The sequence below is a fragment of the Pan paniscus genome, chromosome 14, assembly GCF_029289425.2.
Source record: "Pan paniscus chromosome 14, NHGRI_mPanPan1-v2.0_pri, whole genome shotgun sequence".
Classification (NCBI taxonomy): Eukaryota; Metazoa; Chordata; class Mammalia; order Primates; family Hominidae; genus Pan; species Pan paniscus.
Genome location: NC_073263.2, coordinates 114,772,683 through 114,789,350, shown reverse-complemented (window position 1 = coordinate 114,789,350; position 16,668 = coordinate 114,772,683). Strand labels below are relative to the sequence as shown.

General features: G+C 47.2%; 1 pseudogene; it reads right to left on the bottom strand.

The window, feature by feature from the left end:
• Nucleotides 1-4,510: 4,510 nt before the first annotated feature.
• LOC112436890 (L-lactate dehydrogenase B chain-like) lies at nt 4,511-14,855 on the bottom strand (annotated as a pseudogene).
• Nucleotides 14,856-16,668: the final 1,813 nt, after the last annotated feature.

Below are 16,668 nucleotides of genomic sequence, written 5' to 3'. Positions count from 1 at the left end.
AATGTGCCACCACGCCCAGCAAATTTTCTGAGTTTTTTGGTAGAGACAAGATCCACTGTGTTGCCCAGGCTGGTCTCAAACTCCTGGGCTCAAACGAATCCACCCGCCTTGGCCTCCCAAAGTGCTGGGACTCCAGGCATGAGCCACCCCGTCCAGCCCAACACCCCCTTATCCTATCTCAAGCATTTCTTTCTACTGACCTCAAGTCTTTAATTCTTTCAACCAGTTGCCAATCAGAAAATCTTTGACTCCATCCATGACCTGTAAGCCCCTTCCAACCTTCACTTCAAGATGCTCTGCCTTTCCAGGCCAAACCAAAGTATACTAACCTGCATCCGTTTACGCCTTTGCCCACAACTTCTGCCTCCCTAAAATGTGTAAAACCAAACTGGAACCCAGCCGCCTCACGCGCATTCTCAGGACCTCCTGAAACTGTTCCCTGGGCCATGGTCACTTGTATTGGCTCAGAATAAACCTCTTTCTTTCTTTCTCTTTCTCTTTCTTTCTTTCTTTTTCTTTCTTTTCTTTCTCTTTTCTTTCTTTCCCTTTCTTTCTCTCTTTTCTTTCTTTCTTGCTGTCTTTCTCTTTCTTTCTTTTCTTTTTTTTTTTTTTGAGATGGGATCTTGCTCTGTCCCCCAGGCTGGAGTGCAGTGGCACAATCATAGGCTCATGCAGCCTCAAACTCCTGGGCTCAAGGGTAAACCTCTTTCAATATTTTACAAGTTTGGCTTTTTCGTCAAAATTGCCTCGGCATCTTTATTTTTTTGTTTATTTGGTTTTTGCTTTTTTGAGACAGGATCTCACTCTCATGACCCAGGCTGGAGTGCAGTGGTGCCATCACTGCTCACTGCAGCCTCGACTTCCCAGGGCGGGTGATTCTCCCACCTCGGCCTCCCGAGTAGCTGGGACTACGGGTGCGTGCCACCACACTCAGATAATATTTGTATTTTTAGCAAAGATGGGGTTTCACCATGTTGCCCAGGCTGGTCTTGAATTCCTGAGCTCAAGTGATCCACCTGCCTCGGCCTCCCAAAGTACTGGTATTACAGGTGTGAGCCGCTGTACCCGGCCTGGCATTGTTGTTGAAAATAACTTGACCTGATGTAAGTGGATGAAGTTTTATTCTCTCTGTGTAACTCAGTTGATCTCTATGTCTCCCCTTTTGCTAATATCACAATGTCTTGATTTATAGTAAGTCTTTGGTATTAGGTAGAGTAAGTCTTCCAACTTTGTTCTTTTAAAATTTGTTTTGACTATTTGCACTTCCATATACATTTTAGAATCAGCTTGTCATTTTTCTATAAAGAAAGCCAGAATTTTGCTGGGCTCTGGATTGAATCTATTATCAATTTGGAGGAGACTGACATCTTAATATTGGGTTAGACAACAATGTGGTATACATCTCTATTTATTTTAGTCTTCAACTTTTTTTTCAACCATGTTTTGTAGTTTTCAGTTGTGTTAGATCATTTTGGCTGCTATAACAAAATACTGTACATTGGGTGACTCATAAACACTGGAAATTTATTTCCCACAGCTCTGGAGGCTGGGAAGCCCAAGATTGAGGCGCTGGCAGACTCATTGTTTGGTGAGGGCTGCTTCCTGGATCTTTGATGGTGCCTTCTTGCTGTGTCCTCGCATGGCGGAAGGGACTGGCTAGTTCTCTGGGCTCTTAAAAGGGCACGAATCCCATTCACAGATTCCACCTGCACGACCTCATCACGTCCCAAAGGCCCTACCTCCTGATACCATCACCTTGGGGGTGAGGATTTCAACACACAAGTTTTGGGGGTACACACTAGGCTACAGCATCATATAACCATCTGAATCCACAAATGTCTCTCTAAACACGCTCTAGTGCATCGGACAAATTTTTGGTCAATTATTTTCATACTCATCAAATTCAAAACATTTTCTAATGTTCTTTGTGATTTTTCTTTGACTCGTGGATTACTGATTTACAAGTGTGTTATTTATTTAGAATTTTCTCTTTATATTAGATTTATTCAAAAATATATTGCTTAATTTCTTTTTTTTTTTTTTTTTTTTGAGACGGAGTCTCGCTCTGTCACCCAGGCTGCAGTGCAGTGGCACGATCTTGGCTCACTGCAACCTTCGCCTCCCGGGTTCAAGTGATTCTCCTGCCTCAGCCTCCTGAGTAGCTGGGACTACAGGCGCCCACTACCATGCCTGGCTAATTTTTTGTATTTTTATTAGAGATAGGGTTTCACCATCTTGGCCAGGGTGGTCTTGAACTCCTGACTTTGTGATCCACCTGCCTTGGCCTCCCAAAGTGCTAGGATTACAGGCATGAGCCACTGCGCCCAGCCTATGCTGAATTTCTAACCGTTTAGTTATTTACAGTTATCTTTCTGTTAGATATCTAACCTCATTGTGGTCAGAGGATGCATTCTATATAATTTTAATCCTTTAAATATATTAACCCTTGTTTCATGAGCCACCCGTGCTCATCCTGGTGTGTGTGGCTGTTGTTGGGTGTAATGCTACCTGACTGTCATTGTTGGGTGTAATTCTATGTGACTGCCGTTGTTGGGTGTAATGCTATGTGACTGTTGTTGGGTGTAATGCTATGTGACTGTTGTTGTTGGGTGTAATTCTACATGACTGTCGTTGTTGGGTATAATGCTACGTGACTGTCGTTGGGTGTAATGCTATGTGACTGTCGTTGGGTGTAATGCTATGTGACTGTCATTGTTGGGTGTATGCTACATGACTGTTGTTGGGTGTAATGTTAAGTGACTGCCGCTGGGTGTAATTCTATGTGACTGTCATTGTTGGGTGTATGCTATGTGACTGTCATTGCTGGGTGTAATGCTACCTGTCGTCGTTGGGTGTAATTCTATGTGACTGTCATTGTTGGGTGTATGCTATGTGACTGTCGTTGCTGGGTGTAATGCTACGTGACTGTCATCGTTGGGTGTAATTCTATGTGACTGTCGTTGGGTGTAATGCTATGTGACCGTCGTTGGGTGTAATTCTACGTGACTGTCATTGTTGGGTGTATGCTACATGACTGTTGTTGTTGGGTGTAATTCTATGTGACTGTCATTGTTGGGTGTATGCTATGTGACTGTTGTTGCTGGGTGTAATGCTACCTGTCATTGCTGGGTGTAATGCTACGTGACTGTCATCGTTGGGTGTAATTCTATGTGACTGTCATTGTTGGGTGTAATGCTACCTGTCATTGCTGGGTGTAATGCTACGTGACTGTCATCGTTGGGTGTAATTCTATGTGACTGTCATCGTTGGGTGTAATGCTATGTGACTGTTGTTGGGTGTAATGCTACATGACTGTCATTGTTGAGTGTACTGATACACGACTCTCAACTGGCTCCAATTAGCAAAGAGTGTTTTTCAAGTCTTTTCTATCCCTCTTGATTTTCTGCTATCTCCTCTCAGTTACTGAAAGAAGAGGGTCAGCACTCCTGCTGTACCCATGGGTAGGCCTGTTTCCTGTTGCTCTTGTCTGCCCATCAGCTTTTGCTTTACATATTTTGAGGTCTGTGAATAGAGGCCTGCCCAGTTAGGGTTAAGTCTTGGGATGAACGTCGGTGTTTTACCGTTATGAAAGGTACCTCTTATCTCTGGTGAGATTCCTTGTCCTGAAGTCTACTTTGATCTGAATGTAGCCACTCTATCTTTCTCATTCGTCTTCATGGTATGTCTTTCTTCATCTTCTTTAGACAAAGTCTCAGCCAGGTGCCGTGGCTCACGCCTGTAATCCCAGCATTTTGGGAGGCTGAGGTGGGTGGATCACTTCAGGTCAGAAGTTCGAGACCAGCCTGCCCTAATCCCATCTCTACTAAAAATACAAAAATTAGCCAGGTGTGGTGGGTGGCGGGCACTTGTAATCCCAGCTACTTGGGAGGCTGAGGCATGAGAATTGCTTGAACCCGGGAGGCGGGGGCTGCAGTGAGCCAAGATCACACTACTGCACTCCAGCCTGGGCAAAAGAGCAAGATTCCATCTCAAGGAAAAAAAAAGGCTCTATCTTGCCCAGGCTGGAGTGCAGTGGCGTGATCTTGGCTCACAGCAATCTCTGCCTCCAGGCTCAAGCCATCCTCCTACCTCAGCCTCCCCTCAGCCTCCCAGGTAGCTTGGACTATAGGTATGCACCACCATGCCCGGCTAATTCTTGTATTTTTTTGTAGAGATGGGGTCTTGCCATGTTGTCCAGGCTGGTCTCATACTCACGAGCTCAAGCAATCTGCCCGCCTTGGCCTCCCAAAGTGCTGGGACTGCAGGCATGAGCCACCGCACCCAGCCTTCTCTTCTTTTTGTTAAGAAGCACGCTACCATGGTTCATTTGGTTCATTGTATTTGTTCAAGGACTCGATTGCAAGCATGAAATCAAGCATGGGATTTGATTCTGTGAGCCCAAATTCACATACTGAAGAAGATAAAAGCAAACGGTGATGCATGTATATGGATGAACACTGAAGGCTCAGGGTTCTTCTCACTGTGGTTTTAAATTTCTACAGCTTAGGAGTCACAGGTCTTTGAGGTCCTTCTGGATGTCCCACGGGGTATCTGCACTTTTCTTGAGCAGAACAACCTCATTATCCCTTAGCTGTGGTTGGTAACACTGGTTAATCCCTGAGCAGTGAGGGTACATGGGAGGCTCCAGAGGGCTTCATTCTTGGTGCCCTGCATCCCCTTCACTGTAGTTGTTGATACTGGGTGAGCCCTGGACAGATTTTTCAACATGGATTCAATAAGATCAGCTACACTTCACCCAGGAGCCCAGTCGGTATATCCCTTTAGCTTGATGACCACAGGCACTTTCAACCACTATCTTATACACTTCCTTCCAAGTTTCCTGATCATCATTAGTTCCCATTTCTGGATTCAATTCCTGGAGAGAAACACCTGCCACGTTCACACTACTCCACACAGCCACACTTGAGTCACTGTGTTCTCCCCAAATCCATCCGTGGCAGAATCCAGATCACACCCACTTCCAATCACACAGTGCTTGGGTAATCCAACATATGTAAGAATGTGCACTGCATTGGAAACCTCAATTATGATGCAACCAGGCTCTCTCTGTACCAGGTTGAGATGACTGTCTCACTCTTTTGTTTTTAGACGGAGTCTCGCTCTGTTGCCCAGGCTGGAGTGCAGTGGCGTGATCTCGGCTCACTGCAACCTCCGCCTCCTGGGTTCAAGCAATTCTCCTGCCTTAGCCTCCTGAGTAGCTGGGATTACAGGAACGCGCCACAACACCTGGCTAATTTTTTTTGTATTTTTAGTAGAGATGGGGTTTCACCATATTGGCCAGGCTGGTCTCGAACTCCTGACCTTGTGATCCTCCCACTTCGGCCTCCCAAAGTGCTGGGATTACAGGTGCGAGCCCAGTGGTCACAGAGTCATCTTATCTGCCATAATTTTAGGTGTCTGAAGAAATAAGCTGCCATCTGCAGATCCACCATGCCACCTTTACACTGATCTTCCGTAGCACGCACAAGAGCAAGCTCATCAGAGACCTTCCCAGAGGCAGGCAGCACGCGCCTCACCAGCTTCTCCAACACGCCCACAGTGATCTGCTTGTTTGGGACCTGTTGCCCCTTCTGCAGCTGGTGCAAGGAGTCTTTCCTTAAGAAATGCCCTTGTGCCCAGGAGAGAGAAGGCTCTGGAAACTGCTGTAACAGTTGTACAGAGAAGACAATGCCAGCTGCGTGCGTCTCGTGGTCTTTCTTCATCCTTTAACTCATCTGTGTCTTTATTAAAATGACTCTCTGGGCTGGGCATGGTGACGCACGCCTGTCATCCCAGCAGTTCTGGAGGCTGAGGCAGAGGATCCACTTGAGCCCAGGAATTTGAGACCAGGCTGGGCAACACGGTGAGATGTCATCTCTACAAAATATAAACAATTGGCCAGTTGTGGTGGCGCACACTTGCTACTCAGGAGGCTGAGGTGGGAGGATATCTGGAGCCCGGCAGATTGAAGCTGCAGTGAGCCGTGATTGTGCCACTGCACTCCAGCCTGGGTGACACAGTGAGATCCTCTCTCTTGAAATAACAGTGCCTTTGTAGTAGACAGCATATACTTTGGTCTTAATTTTCTATACAGCTTGAAAATCTTTGGCATTTAACTGGAGTGTTGTTTATGTCATTGTTACCAATAAATTAATGAGATGGTCAGGTTCAAGTCCACCCTCTTTCCATTTCCATTTGTCCTATCTGTTCTTTATTCCCTTTTAAAAGTGAATTTCCAGGCCAGGTGCAGTGGCTCACGCCTGTAATCCCAGCAATTTGGGAGGCAGAGGCAGGCAGATCATGAGGTCAAGAGTTCGAGACAAGCCTGGCCAACATGTTGAAATGCTGTCTCTACTAAAAATATAAAAATTAGCTGGGCATGGTGGCGGGTACCTGTAGCCCAGCTACTCGGGATGCTGAGGCAGGAGAATTGCTTGAACCCAGGAGACAGAGGCTGCAGTGAGCCAAGATCACGTGACTGCACTCCAGCCTGGTGGCAGAGCAAGACTCCATCTGAAAAAAAAAAAAAAATGAATTTCCTGTCTGCCTTTTGTAAAACAAAAATAAAATTCAAAGCCCCCTCAGACCATCTGAATGGACCCCTGTATCAGGGAGGGCATTTCCAAGGCTAACCTGAAGGGCGGCTCCGGCCATGATGGGGGCAGGGGTCAGACATGCCTCATGATACCGCCTTTTGGAATTATTGATAGAACAGACTCTTTAAGCCTCATGAGAATCTGTTCCCTCTGAAGCCGGCCACCTGGAGGCTGCATCTGCAAGGTGAAAGTTTGGTCTCCACAGCCCCTTATTATAACCCAGACATTCCTTTCTGTTGATTCCAGGTCTTTAGATAATAACTCTTTCAACCAATTGCCAATCAGAAACATTTTAGATCTACCTATAACCTGGAAGCCTCCCGCAGCCCCTGTTCCAGACCAAACTAACGTACATCTTACATGTATTTGATTGATGTCTCATGTCTCCCTAAAAATAAATTAGTCTGTGTCCTGACCACCCTGGCCACATGTTCTCAGGACCTCCTGAGGCTGCGTCATAAGCCATTGGTCACTCATACTTGGCTCAGAATAAATCTCTTCAAATATTTCACAGTTTGACTCTTTGTCAACACTTTGGATTGAGTGTTCTTTCAAATTATACTTTGTCTCCTCTGTTGGCTTGTTCTTTCTCTCTTTGCCTCTCTCTCTGGTATTGTTAGTGGCTGCCCCAGGGTTACCACACACATCTCTGGCTCATCACACTCACTAGATCATCTCCCCTTTCCCCCAGGGCTGCCACACGCATCTCTGGCTCATCACACTCACTAGATCATCTCCCCTTTCCCCCAGGGCTGCCACACGCATCTCTGGGCTCATCACACTAGACCATCTCCCCTTTCCCCCAGGGCTGTCACATGCATCTCTAGCTCATCACACTCACTAGACCATCTCCCCTTTCCCCCAGGGCTGCCACATGCATCTCTGGGCTCATCACACTCACTAGACCATCTCCCCTTTCCCCCAGGGCTGCCACACGCATCTCTGGGCTCATCACACTAGACCATCTCTCCTTTCCCCCAGGGCTGTCACATGCATCTCTGGGCTCATCACGCTCACTAGACCATCTCCCCTTTCCCCCAGGGCTGTCACACGCATCTCTGGACTCATCACACTAGACCATCTCTCCTTTCCCCCAGGGCTGTCACATGCATCTCTGGGCTCATCACAGTCACTAGACCATCTCCCCTTTCCCCCAGGGCTGCCACACGCATCTCTGGACTCATCACACTAGACCATCTCCCCTTTCCCCCAGGGCTGCCACACGCATCTCTGGGCTCATCACACTAGACCATCTCCCCTTTCCCCCAGGGCTGCCACACGCATCTCTGGGCTCATCACACTAGACCATCTCCCCTTTTCCCCCAGGGTTGCCACATGCATCTCCAGCTCATCACACTCACCAGACCATCTCTTTCCCCATTCTTTGTGTCGTGTCATACGTTTTACTTCTACATATGGTATTAATGCCAACATATATTATTTTTGCTTTCATCAGTTGTTTTTAAAGAAAATAATGATTGTGAAGCTAATTTGTGTGTGTGTCTACCCAAATGCTTGCAAGTGCGGGCGCTCCCCAGGCCTTTGGCAGACCCTGGCTTCTATCTGGCTTTGCTTTGCAGCAGCTGAAGCTCCTTCTTCCTGCACTTCTCCTACTAGAGGTCTCTGTCTGAAAAGGCATACTTTGCCTCCATTCAGAAATGTATGTTCACTGAATACAGACTTCCCAGCTGGCAGTGTTTGCTTCAGCTCTTCATTAACGTTTCTGAAGATAAGCCACTTAGATTTGTATGGAACTGGGTTTTCCTGATGAAGAGGCACTGTGCTTGTGTGTGACTGCGACTCATTCCTCTTTGCTGGTGTGTAGTACGTGTCCTAAGCAGCTTTGTGTGTGTTCACTCGGAACCACCCCATGAGGTAAGTAGATTATCATCTCCACTTATAAGAAAACCAAGGTTTAAAGAATTGCAGGAATTTGCTCAGGGGCACCTGGACAGTGACAGAGGGAGGACCTGGCAGAGGGGGGACCTGGCCAGTGTTAAAGCTTCTCTGCTGATCCCAGTGCCTTGAAGGTGCTGTTCATTCTGTGAAGAGTGGACTCCTGGCAGGCGTCCACTTCTCAGTACAATACTCCCTCAACTTGTGCTGCAGTTGGCCTTGGTTCCTCCATCACGGACCACAGAAAGCCTTACCTCTGCTCGGCTGTCCGCCCCTCGGCTTCCTTAGGACCTCTGCCGGGGGAGCACACTGGGCAGGGATGTGGTTTCCCTGTTCTGTTCCCTGGTGGGGGAGCTCGCTGCGCGGGGATGTGGTTTCCCTGTTCTGTTCCCTGGGGGGGAACACACTGCGCGGGGATGTGGTTTCCCTGTTCTGTTCCCTGGGGGGGAACACACTGCGCGGGGATGTGGTTTCCCTGTTCTGTTCCCTGGGGGGGAGCTCGCTGCGCGGGGATGTGGTTTCCCCTGCTGTTTGGGAAACCTGCCCGCAGTTATTTCTCCTTTCCGGATGCTCAGATTCTCCCCTTTTCTCTCTTGCTTGCTCAGTTGGATGCTTGCTCAATTCTCATTACCCGAGAGCAGCTCTCCCTGGCCTCTGCCTGGCCTCCAGCCACATCTCGCCGCACCCACCACCCGTCGGGCCCAGCACACAAACTGAATGGCCCGAGATGCCACCGTGATGGTCCGTTTCTGATTCTCACCGTACCTTAAAACTCCCTTCTTTTGTTCTGTCACACCCGTACTTCTCCCCATTCTTATCTTGCTGGTCTTTGTTCCTTCCACTGGCCCTGCTTCATTCACTCCTCAGCGTTTACTGAGCACTGTGCACCAGATGCTATAGACTTGGGGACAGGCTTGTGCCTAAAAACACGACTTCAGAAGCCTGACGAATGGGGGCCCAGATCACAACACACGTGCTTGAGCTTGAGACCTGTCTTAAAGAAAAAAAATTGACAACTCTCTGAGGCACTAGTTCAATTTTTTTCTTGACGGCATCTAGCTCTGTACCCAGGCTGGAGTGCAGTGGTGCCATCACGGCTCACTGCAGCCTTGACTTCCTGGGCTCAAGCAATCCTCCCACCTCTGCCTTCTGAGCAGCCAGGAGTATAGGCATGTGCCACCACACCTGGCTAATTTTTGTATTTTTTTGTAGAGATGGGTTTTCACCATGTTGCCCAGGCTGGTCTTGAGCTCCTAGGCTCAAACAATCTGCCCACCTTGGCCTCCCAAAGGGCTGGGATTATAGGCTTGAGCCACCGCGCCCCACTGGTGTGTAATTTTAATCCTAACATCATTTGCCTGATGTGCAGGAAGTCAGTACACAGAGACACTGGGGATTGCAGCAGAGACGGAGCTTAACACCCAGAGGGGAACTGAACAAGAGACAGAGGAAGCCTTGAATGCGCCTCTCAGAGGAGTTTGGGGCTGGGGATTTTAAGGGTTTCGGAGTGGCCGAGGTGTGGGAGTTGCTGATGGGTTGAAGAGTGCAGGCTAAAATCATGGGATGGGGGGATGAAGAAACTGCATTCTCATGCCGCCTCAGCGCCCTGTGGGAGCCTTTGACTGGTTGATGTCAGCTGTTCTGCTGGAATTGAGGATCTGAAAAACATATTAAGCAATGTTTAAAGCCTTATGGTTCTAACGTCAGTGGTCCTATCTATGAGAATAATGGGGGTGCAAATGATCAGTATCCAGGGCTACAAGACTTCCAGTTACAAGGAAGTGGGCCAAAGTGCAGCCTGATTCATGCTTAGTTATGACTCCATTTCTGCCCAGAACCTGGCGTGTAATTCCTGCTAACCCAGTGAGGACAGTTTGAGGTTCAAGAAGATATTCTAGAAATAAAATAAAAACAATTTTTTATTAAAAAGAAAAATAAGAAATAATATAAAAACATAAAACAATCTTTTATTAAAAAGAAAACCAAGAAACAATAATCTGATAATAGAGGCCACCAAGAGAAAAGCTAACCAGAAACAAAGATGGACAGTGAACTATGAGTGGGGAGGGGTGAGGCCAGCCCTTCTCATTAGACCTTCCAGTTGGTTTACTTAGAAAGATTAGTGCTAAGGAAAGTGACAGCAAAGAAGTTGAAGGGGAAGAGGCAATGTAGAATGTCAAAAAAGAACACTTCCTGGAACAGAAGTCCGGAGTCTTCCAGTCTGAAGGCTCAGTGGGTGACTGGCAGAGGCCAAATGAAAGTGGACACACACCGAGACACTCTTGTGAGATACCAAAACTCCAGGAACAGAAGATTCCAAAAGTGACATGAAAGAACTACAGGTTAGTTAACAAAATGGCATCAGACTTTAGAGCTAGAAAATAGAAGACTATGGCAGTGCAATCCCTTCAAAGTTCTGAGGGAAAGTGATTTTGAGTCTAGAGTTTTTATGTAGACAAACAATCAAACACAAGTGTGAAATAAAAACAGTCCAGCCAGGATTCAGGAAATTTGTCTCCCAGGCATTCTTTCTGAGAAGATCATTTAAGAATCTACCTAATGAGGCCCGGCACAGTGGCTCACGCCTATAATCAGCACTTTGGGAGGCTGAGGTGGGTGGATCACCTGAGGTCAGAAGTTCGAGACCAGCCTGGCTTTTTCTCTACTGAAAATACAAAAATTAGCTGGGCGTGGTGGCGTGTGCCTGTAATCCCAGCTACTCAGGAGGCTGAGGCAGGTTAGGAGTTTGAGACCAGCCTGGCTAAATGGCAACACCCCATGTCTACTGAAAATACAAAAATTAGCTGGGCGTGGTGGTGTACCTGTAATCCCAGTTACTCGGGAAGCTGAGGCAGGAGAATCGCTTGAACCCAAGAAGCAGAGATTGTAGTGAGCTGAGATCGTGCCACTGTACTCTCCAGCCTGGGAAACAGAGTGAGACTGTCTCAAAAAAAAAAAAAAGAATCTACTTAATAAAACCAGAAGACAAGAAAAAGAGAAGACTGAGATCCAAGGAGTGGACCTACACAGGAATGCAGAGAAAATGGGTTCCAGGATCACAGCTATGCAGGGGCTCAAAAGCAAATGATGCGGCCGGAAGTGGGGGTGCATCGAATCGTGCCTGGGAATGGCCAGGGCACTCTACTCCGGCCTGGGAAACACACTGAGACCTCGTCTCTTAAAAAAAAAGAGGCAAATGATTCATTGTATTATTATTATTATTATTATTATTATTTGTATTTTTAGTAGAGATGGGGTTTAACTATGTTACCCAGGATGGTCTCGATCTCCTGACCTCGTGATCCGCCTGCCTCGGCCTCCCAAAGTGCTGGGATTACAGGCGTGAGCTACTGCACCCAGCCGATTCATTGTATTATTTATATTATTTTTAGTTATTAATTTATTTTTTGAGACAGGGTCTCACTCTGTCGCCCAGGCTGGAGTGCAGTGGTGCGATCATAGCTCACTGCAGCCTCAACTTCACAGGCTCAAGTGATCCTGCCACCTCAGCCTCCTGAGAAGCTGGTACTACAGGCAAGCACCAGCATGCCTGGCTAATTGTTAAATTTTTTTGTAGCGCTGAGGTCTGTTATCCAGGCTGGTCTCAAACTCCTGGCCTCCAGCCATCCTTCCACCTCAGCCTCCCAAAGTACTGGGATTATAGGTGTTAGCCACCATGCCTGGCCCATAGTTCAATTTAAAACATTATTAGGCCAGGCGCGGTGGCTCACGCCTGTAATCCCAGTACTTTTGGAGGCCACGGCAGGCGGATCACAAGGTCAGGAGTTTGAAATCAGCCTGACCAATATGGTGAAACCCCATCTCTACTAAAAATACAAACAAAATTAGCCAGGCATGGTGGCACACGCTTGTAACCCCAGCTTCTCAGGAGGCTGAGGCAGGAGAATTGCTTGAACCCAGGAGGCTGAGGTTGCAGTGAGCCGAGATTGCGCCACTGCACTCCCGTCTCAAAGCCAAAACCAAACTACTTATCAGAGGGCCAGGTGCTGTGGCTTACAGCTGTAATCCTGTCACTTTGGGAGGCTGAGGCGTGCAGATCACTTGAGGTCAGGAGTTTGAGACCAGCCTGGACAACACAGTGAAACCCTGTCTCTACTAAAAATACAAAAATTAGCCAGGTGTGGTTGCACACACCTGTAATCCCAGCTACTCCAGAGGCTAAGGCAGGAGAATCACTTGAACCTGGGAAGCGGAGGTTGCAGTGAGCTGAGATTGCACCACTGTACCCGAGCCTGAATGACAGAGTGAGACTCCATATAAAAAAAAAAACCACGAAAACCCCAAAACAACAAGAAAACCACTATTAGAGGATTCTGATAAATGATTTTTTTTTTTTGAGACAAAGTCTCGCTCTGTCGCCCAGGCTGGAGTGCAATGGTGCAATCTCGGCTCACTGCAAGCTCAGCCTCCTGGGTTCAAGCGATTCTCCTGCCTCAGCCTCCCAAGTAGCTGGGACTACAGGCACGAGCCACTACGCCCAGCTAATTTTTGTATTTTTTGTAGAGATGGGGTTTCACCATGTTGGACAGGCTGGTCTGGAATTCCTGACCTCATGATCCTCCTGCCTTGGCCTCCTAGTGTTGGGATTACAGGCATGAGCCACCGTGACCAGCTCCGAAATGTGTGTTTTAAGAAAAAAATTGGGTTTTTGCAAACTGTGACAAGGAAATTATCTTAGTGATAAGACAAAAGGCACCTTTTTTTTTTTTTTTTTTTTTGGTCATCAGTAGCAATTAAAAACTCCAGGAAAAAAAAAGCTGGACAAAAATGCCATAGTGCAAATATAAAGCAAGTTAAAACATGACATACATTTTCAGCTTTAATGGAATGTGGAAAGAAATAGCTTGTCTTTGATGCTTAGAATATTCTTTGAGCTGCACAAACAAAGGATTACATTTCTCTTTTTTTTGAGACAGAGTCTCGCTCTGTCGCCCAGGCTGGAGTGCAGTGGTGCGATCTTGGCTCACTGCAAACTCTGCCCCCCAGGTTCAAGTGATTTTCCTGCCTCAGCCTCCCGAGTAGCTGGGACTACAGGCGTGCGCCACCACGCCTGGCTAATTTTTTGTTTGGTAGAGACGGGTTTCACTGTGTTAGCCAGGATGGTCTTGATCTTCTGACCTCGTGATCCGCCGCCTCGGCCTCCCAAAGTGCTGGGATTACAGGTGTGAGCCACTGTGCCTGGCCTGCCAATACAGGAGGTATTCATGAGAAACTGAGTATATTCATGGATCGAGAGAATAGGGTTTCAATATGTCCATTACAATTACAAAGGTAACCCATAAAATAACTGATGACAACAGTGGATTAGGTTGGGAGGAGAGCGGGCGGGGAAGTGCAATTACTTTGGGTTGGCTGATTCCTTGTGTTTTATGGTAAAGAAACAACACAGTGGGTGGGGCCATTTTGTTTTCTTAATAATTTGTCATTACTTTTAAACATTCTTTTGACACAAAATTAAAAAAATACAAAATGGTATATGCATAGAAAAGATTCTCGCATACCTGCTCGCAGCCTTCCATTCTGGAGTTGAGCCGTCGTTATTCACACGTACACGGGCCGCACACACAGTGGTGGCAGGACGGCACTGCTCTCTTTTCTTATGTGGTATCTCTTGACACTCACTCCAAATGGACATCTAGATCTTGGTTCAAGCTGCATGGTCAGAATATCACACATGCATGGACTTAGCACATGGTCTGTTTCCTTATTGAAGGACATTTAAGGTATTTTCTATGTGTGCGAGAACAGTACTAGAAATCATTCTACGTGAGTGAATGGAACTTACTGGGTCAAAGGTGTGGGCATTTTCAAATTTAATATACCCTCACAAATTTACCTGAGAGACCATCATTTCACAATGTCTCAGATCCCTCGAGCTGACCTCCCTCACCAGAGCCCACCAGCCTGTCCCCCATCACTGCTGGGCCTCTCACTCTCACATGGCCCAACTGTCACCTCTGCCCCCTCCAGCCCTTTCTGAATTCAGTCTGTTGACAAAACCTCCATCTCCTAAATGTTCTTGCTAGGCGGTCCTAACACCTGCACTCCTCTTCCCCTGAACTTCCCGGGCTGCTGCATGAGGCCTGGGCCTGGCCACTGCCTGGTTTCTCCTTCCAAACCCACCACAGGGTGCCCGTGCCTCCGTGGAGGGGGCAGAGGCCCGCTGCTCACTTCGTGACCCTCCCCCTGGGGCTGCCTCTGGGGCGAGGCCCTCCCTTCTGCCCATTGCTGCTTCCAGGCCATGCTCCTTCCATGCTGCTGGACACCCCGGCGGGGGTGCGCCCTTCTCACTGGCTGGCCCACCTCCAGGCCCCAGGGCTGTCCTGCACTCAGGGCCTCCATCACCGGCTCCTGTCACCGTCCCTGACTGCTGGACGACCATCAGGTCTTGTCTCCCATGCTCTGGCCCCAGTTCCCCGTCTGTCCTCACCCAGATCATCATTGCCAACAGCTGCGCCCTCCAAGCTTACCTCCTAAATCTTCATGTTACATGACCCCCCACCCTCCAGCCTAGGGCCATGGTCACCGTCACAACCAATGTCTCCCCCGGCACCACACCTATGGCCAGCCCTCACCTGCCCCCACTCCCTGTGCCCTCGATCCCGCCCTCTCCTGGGATATTAGGGCCTTGCTGCAGGACGATGCCCAGTCACCTGCCACTGAAATGCAGCTCTGCTCCTGCGACCTCTTGGAGTCATTCTCAGCCGCTGTTCATCTGTTCTTGAAAGCAGGTCTGCCCTCACGGTACCCGTTTCCTCTGCTCCCACTCTCTTAAAGCTAATGAAGAACTCACTTATCCGAAGGCTTGTTGCTGGTCTTCTTGCTGACTTCTAGTCTGTTAACATTAAACTCATCAGTACTTTGTCGTACATTTTATCCAAGATGGTTCCAGTTTTTTTTTTTTTTTTGAGATGGAGTTTTGCTCTGTCATCCAGGCTGGAGTGCAGTGGCGCAATCTCAGCTCACTGTAAGCTCCGCCTCCCGGGTTCACGCCATTCTCCTGCCTCAGCCTCCCCAGCAACTGGGACTACAGACGCCTGCCGCCACGTTGGGCGCTTTTTTTTGTATTTTCAGTACAGACGGGGTTTCACTGTGTTAGCCAGGATGGTCTCGATCTCCTGACCTCGTGATCCGCCCGCCTCAGCCTCCCAAAGTGCTGGGATTACAGGCATGAGCCACCGTGCCCAGCAAGGGTTCCCGTTTTTTTAACCTTGTTTTCCCCCATGTTGACTTTAAAAGATGTCATTTAATGTCAATCCTTTTTAAAAAAAATCGATGTGAATTCACTAGATCACTTAGTGGAAAAACACAAATAAAGGGGCAACGGGTACAAAAATCTTAGAAAGGAGGACTATATTTTTCTTTTTCTGAGTTCTATTGTACAGCATGGTGAATACAGTCAAAAATTGAGTATTGTACATTTCAAAATTGCTAAGAGAAAATTTCAGATGTTCTCACTACAAAAATGTTAAGTATTTGAGGTGATGGATGTAACTAGCTTGACTAGTCCACATTGTATGCATAATTTATAAGATCACTTTATACTCTATAAATTTATACAATAATAGTCAATTTACAAAAAAAGTATCTTATGATTATGGTTTCATATATGTATTTTTTTTTACACGTAAATACTTGACCACTTGGAACTTCCCTTAGTATAAAAAGGAGTCTAATCCAACTTTTCTCTTTTCAAGGTGGCCCAAACTTCCGAGCATGGGTACTTGTTGCAAAGTTCCAGTTCCTGATCACACACGGCCCCTTTGTGCCACGCCGAATTCCTGTGTATTTGGCTTACTTGTGGACTTTCTTGTTCCAGGAATCTTTTTAAAGGGCCAGCATCATGCTGTTTCAATTACAATGTTCTAAAAACAGCAGAATTTAAAACAATTTGACTAGTCTGGCATATTTGCTTTTCTGTTTTAACTTCAGAATCCGCTTGTGTTTTAAAGGAAGGTTTTACATCTTAAGATACTGTATAGCAAAATGTGAGAATAAACAGAACTTTCACTTATTCAGGGCCTGTGTTCCTTAGTAATGTTATAATACCTTTCACATAGGTGTTTCCCTATTTGTTACTAGGTATTTTATCTTTTTTTGGGGTTGCTATTGAAAAAATGACTTCTGGTCAGGTGCAGTGTCTCATGCCTGTAAT